Source organism: Chiloscyllium plagiosum, unplaced genomic scaffold (genome assembly GCF_037043375.1).
Source record: "Chiloscyllium plagiosum isolate Xiang-an unplaced genomic scaffold, Cpla_swu_hap1 HiC_scaffold_15, whole genome shotgun sequence".
Lineage (NCBI taxonomy): Eukaryota > Metazoa > Chordata > Chondrichthyes > Orectolobiformes > Hemiscylliidae > Chiloscyllium > Chiloscyllium plagiosum.
In genome coordinates, this window is record NW_028270153.1 from 58,354,839 (window position 1) to 58,361,622 (window position 6,784).

The 6,784-nt window shown below is 38.2% G+C and overlaps 1 pseudogene; it reads right to left on the minus strand.

The window, feature by feature from the left end:
- Positions 1 to 3,930: 3,930 nt before the first annotated feature.
- On the minus strand, positions 3,931 to 4,314 carry LOC122546951 (small ubiquitin-related modifier 3-like pseudogene; annotated as a pseudogene).
- Positions 4,315 to 6,784: the final 2,470 nt, after the last annotated feature.

Consider the following 6,784-nt stretch of genomic DNA (forward strand, 5'->3'; position numbering starts at 1 on the left):
AAGTGAAATAAACTGTATTCACTATTGGCCTCAAAAAAAGCTACCCTGTGAAATGGTTTCCTTTTCTCTCAAGTCAAAGACATGTCTTGGTCCACAAGTTGTCTGCCAGTATATAGACAGCCAATCACTTTGAAGCATTTACATGTAAGCAACCATGATCTTAAAAACAGTTAATATGTATAATTCGCTTTTGAATTTTTGGATAGTGAAGTCAATGGTTATGATTGGATTAACATGGCAATTAAAATAATAGTAAACATTTTACAAAGAGGGATTTTTAACATTATGGAGAAATGTGTCATTTTAAAAATACAAAATAAACTTTTTGGTGTCAGTGAGAGTACCTAGTTATAATTAGGAGTACAACATTAAAATTCTAATAGTTAATTCAACAAAGTGTAATTAGTGAATCCTACAGCATCATAGTGGAAAATCTAATCAATTGATTTGTAGTTAATTGAAGTCAACCATGCAGAGATGGTAACTTGTGGATTCCCTTGTTGGTCTGCACATGTGTGGAATCCAGAAATTGAGGGAGTTGCCATGGGAATCCTCAACATTCATTTTGGACCCAATTAAGTCTCATGACAGCAGCTTAAACATTGACCAGTGAACCTCCCTGTCACTACAATGTGCCAAGACAGCACCAACACCCTCCATCCTGACTCCTGACTCATGAATCAGCACTCACCCATTTTGTACATTACTTGCAGGAAGCACTGAGGTTGGTAAGATTTGGAACAAAACTGCCATAGTAATTTAGCAAGTCCAAAAATGATAGTTGTTGTGCCTCATTGTGATATGGTTTTTCCTTTTTTAGATGATTTGTATAGTTCTTTAGCATCAATGATATGGCCTAAATGTTTATGGAAGATTAATAAATCACATTTACCTTTCCTCACTCTGACATATAATCTTCATATTTCCACAAAATAGCTAAACAGTGAAGATAGAGTCATACAACACAGAAAAGGGCCTTTGACCCAACATGTCTGCACGAACACAGGTGGGTGTTATTGCTATCAATTCACATTTATTCGGTTAAGTATTGGCAATACAACTTACATGGGAATGCTGATAGTCTTCCTAGATAACCTTTACGAAATGAGAACTACAAACAGTCCTTATGTAGATATTTTCGACTTCAACCAAACAGAGAGCATATGAGTGACAGCAAAGTTAATAAATACACAAGAAATAATCCACTACTATCAAAAGTGGTGGACATGGTACTACATGGCAAAATTATAGAAATGGACCCAGAATGGACGCCAAATGCCACATGGAAACTAAAACAATCTATACAAGCAAGATGTCTCCTCGAGGGAATGAGGGTCATTGTTCCACCACAGCTAAGGAAACATGTGTTAAATCAACTAGATGAAGGTGATAGGAGAAGTTTTTTTTAGTGGCCAGGGCTTGACTCCATAATTGAGGAGAAGGTGTATGTGCAGATTGTGCAAGAGTTCACAACCTACCTCCATTCACACCATTACACCATGACAATGGCCAGAAAGACCATGACAAAGAATCCATATTGACTACACTGAACCTTTCAAGGATGAATGTTTCTCAAAGTGAATGATACGTTTATGAAAAGTCTGAAATCACCATCATGAAGATGACACGTTCAGAGAAAATCATTGAAAGATTGGGGGACATTTTTGTGATGTTTGGTCATCCAGAATGAATAGTTAGTGATAATTGCACATAATGTACATCACAAGAGTTTACAGACTAAAGCGGAAAGGTATCCAGCTCATTACCACCCAGTCACAAATGATTTGGCAGATAGGTTGGTTCAGATAATGAAATATTCCTTAAGGGTAACTTGAGAACAAAGATCGCAATCCAAAAGATTGATCTCATTTTTATTAACATACTGGAAACAACCTACTCAACAACTCAAAGTTCTCCAGCATTGTTCACGATAAAGCATTAGTTGCGTAAAATATTTGATTTGCTGAACCACCCCATGACAAATGACTTCGATGACAGGAAACAATTGAGAGAATGAGAGAGTTTTACAATGAGAGAACAAGGCCAAATGCTAAGTTTTCCAAAGAAAGAAGTAACGATGAAGGATTATAACACGGGTGAGAAGTCAGTACCAGCCATCATTGTCACACAGACTGGACCGGTACAGATGTGAGATGATGTAGTATGGAGAAGATATGCAGATCAACTCTTGGAAACCAGTTTGAATGTATCAAGGACAACACTGAAGATCCACAAAGAACAAAATTCATTAATCTGTGAATGCACAATGCGTACAATTGCCCCCAGCAGGACCTCGCTTGTAAAGATTTATATTCCCAACATCTCTTTCTCTAACCCACCCCCGTAAGGAAAAACAGCAATATACTGCATGAAGTGGCAGCCATTTGAGATCTCACTGTTGAGCAGTTGAATTTGACAAAAAAGTTGTAAGGTTCGAGCTCCATGTTCTCGACATTATCCCTCCATCCTCATTGAACTTTCAGCCTCCCCTCATTTCCACCCCTTTATATTACTAATATGTACTATGTTAATATGTACACAAGTTACCCCAAGAAACCATGGCCTTGTGAGTTACCAAGGTAACATGCAGTTCAAGCCCATACTCATTGGAATTTAGAAGAATGAGAGGAAATCTTATTGAACATACAAGAATCTTAGAGGTCTTGACAGGGTAGATGTGGAAAGTTTGTTTTCCCTTGTTGAAGAGTGTCGGATCAGACAGCATAATCTCAGAGTAAGGAATCACATATTTCAACAGGGAGAGGGGGATTTTCTTCTCTCAGAAGGTAATGAGCCTGTGGACTGTTGAGGCTGGATCATTGAGAATATTCAAGGCTGAGATAGACAGATTTTTAATTAGTAAGGGAATTAAGGGTTATGGGGAAAAGGCAAGAAAGTAGAATTAAGGATTATTAGATCAGTTATGACCTCACTGAATGTTAAAGCAGACTTGATGGGCTGAATGGCTTACTTTTACTGCTACATCTTAATTAACAGGGATTTGAGCATGAAATCTGGGTGGACACTTAATTACAGCTTCAGAGGAGTGCCGTTTGTTGAAGGTGTATCCATTAATACTATAAGGAGAGGAGCAGGAATGTTCTATTGGTGTCATTTATCCAGCATTTCTTAAAATAGCTTAACTAGTCATTAATCTCATAGTTGTTTGTGGGATGTCACTGATTGAAAATTGGCTGTGCATTTCTTATAAAAACAGTAGTGACTGCTCTTCAAAAGTGTTTTCTTGGCTGCAGATTACACTGAGACATCCTGAGATGAAGAAATGATCTATATATATGTATATATGCATGGAAGCTTCTTCTTTCTATGGACATAAAGTACATGTAAAAAGTTCCATTTGCCAGCTACGTGACTACTTTCTCAACAATGGGAAGAATTTGCTTGGACATGAATGTGATCATGGCAATAAATTTTTGAGTTTGTCAGCAATGTAATGATTGTGTACATGAACAGCATGCAATAGATTAGCTTGCATCAGTTACAGTATAACTTAGATCATGTAGAAAGTCACAACTTAAAAAGAACTCAAGGTTGCCATTTTAGTTTTCATTAAACATAGTTCATGTCTTCCAGCACTGAACAATGGAAACAGAAAGAGCAAAGCTCTGTACATTTGTGGAAGCACAAATCCATTGCAAAAATCCATTGGTGTAAGTAAATATTCATATACTCTTCAAAGAAAGCTTTGTAGTGTTATTACCTGACCCAGTTCATTTTTTTTAAAAAAAAATTATTCTTTTCTTTTAGGATTAATCCAAAATACAAAGAAAATTCCCTGTATCCAGAAAGTAAAACAATGCAAAAAAAAAGCAATTCATTGTAAAGATGTCTCCCAGCTCTTTACCCCTCCCTCTAACATTTTTATAACAGCGATTGCCCCAAATGTTGCAAATTGTTCAAAATAGAGTAATGCATGAACATGTACATTTTGTGGAACATTATTTACATTAAATTATGTCATGAGGTTAGCAGGTTCCTCCCGTCTGCTGCTGGAATACATCAATGGTGTCTTCATCTTCCATTTCCAACATAGCTGGTGTATCAGTTTCATTTATTGGCTGCCCATCGAAACGAAACCTGATCTGTCTGATCTGCAAGCCCTGTCTCTCACAATACGCTTTCATCAGTTTGCTCAGTGGTGTTTGCTTCTTTATCTTAAACTGTACAACTGAACCATCTTGTCCAGCCACTTTCAGGTTAATATGGTCATTCCTGTGGTCATTCCCTTCACTTTTCACATTTTCCCCCTTAGCTTTGTCCTCCGCCATCTCTCTCTCTCTCTCTCTCCCTCTCACTCTCACTCTCACTCTCACTCTCACGAATCAGTTCATGTTCCCTGATTTCTTATGGTTATAGACAAACTACTGGGTGGAGAAGGATAAACTGGCCCCCTTCTTTACTCACTCACCTCATGGTTGATTGCAACAAGGTTAATTTTCAAAAGATCCTTTGCATTCTGGATTTCTTTCCTCCAGACCCAAATATGTAAATGGTTTAAAAGGACCCAATTTTTAACCAGTATTTCTTGTATTAATAAAAAGAATGAATGTGTTAATTATCACATTCAAAAAGAAACGCTAATGCAACATGCACACACACTGCTTTCATAGGTTGGACACACACGAAATGAGGTGAGTCCAAAAATAGTAAAATGAAAGTTTATACAGATCAGTGTTTGGACTGTGTGAGGTCCAGGTATGATGTTGTTATTAGGCTGTACCAGAAACAATGACTATTGCAGTTGCATGGTCGATTTTCGAGATTCTTGGTTTTGCAGGCTGATGGAAATATTTTTGTCCTGATTATTTCTTTAACTGGTTTGTTACACTCAAAGTGAGAGACATTCTGATTTACCTGTAACACAGAGTGACGAGAGGATGGTCCTTTTACATGCTGACGCTTGAATGGTACACATGGAAGTATTAAGTCCCACTGATCCATTCCAGTAAATTTGAACCTGTCTTTTTAACCTTTGTCTTTGTGTATTCTTCGAAGTGCAAACCATAAAATGTGTCTGCAGTTTAGGGCATAACATGCAGCACTTGCTGATGAGCAGGGGTTATCTGTCCCTTATTGTCTTTGTACTGCCGAAAGATGAAGTCTAATCTATTTGATGTTTCCCTAACATGTTACAAAACACTACATTGGACAAACAGGCAGAAAACTAGCCACCAGGATGCATGAACACCAACTAACCACAAAAAGACATGACCCTCTCTCACTAGTGTCCTCACATACGGATGAGGAAGGACACCACTTCGACTGGGACAATACATCCATCCTAGGACAAGCCAAACAAAGACACGCATGAGAATTCCTAGAAGCATAGCATTCCAACCGGAACTCTATCAACAAATACATGGAGTTAGACCCCATCTACCAGCCCCTGAGAAAAGGAACAGGAAGTGACTTTGCCATAGGAAATAACATCACCACAGGAAATGACATCACCAACCCAAAGAAACCCAAACATATAAATAGAAAGCAGGAATTTTCAGCATTGCTTCGCTTGAGGTCCACTAAAGATGTTATCTAGTACGGTAACAAAATGTCTGGAAATGGACCTTTCAGCTTAATGAGCAAACCTACATCCAAAACCTCTACCTGAACTATAAATCTTCACAAAGCTCATTATGTTACAATAAATCAGTCCCAGATGGAATTTTTACACCTGTACTTCTCTTGCCTCTATCGCAGGCCTTTATGTTCAGAAAAAGTATTTTGGAATTAAGGGCTAAAGACGTCCAGTACTTTGGAGTTCTGACCCATTGCTCTGACAGTAGGAGGGGAGAATAAAAGAACTTTGAACATTCGAACATAAAGATTTCTTGAGGGAATAGGAACAGTGCCTTGAAGTGATAACAAGAACAAATAGAATGGTGGATTCAAAACCTAATTAATTATGATATGAACATTATTTTATCCTTATGCATAACATTTGTCAGGCTTCACTTGTACCATTATGTTTAATTTTGATCTCATCACATGATGGGTGATATTATGTAGAACATAGAAAATTACAGCGCATTACAGACCCTTCACCCCTTGATGTTATGCTGACCTGTGGAACCAATCTCAAGCCCATCTATCCTACACTATTCTATTTTCATCCATATGTTTATCCAATGACCATTTAAATGCCCAATTAAAAAGTTGGCGAGTCTACTGCAGTTGCAGGCAGGACGTTCCACACCCCTGCTACTCTTTGAGTAAAGAAACCACCTCTGACATCTGTCCTAAATCTATCAACTCTCAAAGCTATGTCCCATCATGCTAGCCAGCACCATCTGAGGAAAAAAGGCTCTCACTGTCCACCCTCTGTAACTCTCTGATTATCTTAAATGTCTCAATTAAGTCACCTCTCAAACTTCTGCACTTTAATGAAAACAGCCTCAGGTTCCTCAGCCTTTCCTCATAAAACTTTCCCTCCATACCAGGCAACATCTTAGTAAAACACCTCAGATCCCTTTCCAAAGCTTCTACATCCTTCCTATAATGCAGTGACCAGAACTATACTCAATTCTCCAAGTGTGGTCACACCAGAATTTTGGACAGCTGCAACATGACCTCATGCCTCCAAAGCAAAATCCTCTACCAATAAAAGCTAACACATCGTATGCCTTCTTAACAACCCTATCAACCTGGTTGGTAGCATTCAGAATCTTTGTACATGAATACTGAGAGATCTTTTCTCATCTACACTGCCAAGAACCATACCATTAGCCAGTACTCTTTATTCCTGTTGCTCACCTCACACCTTTCC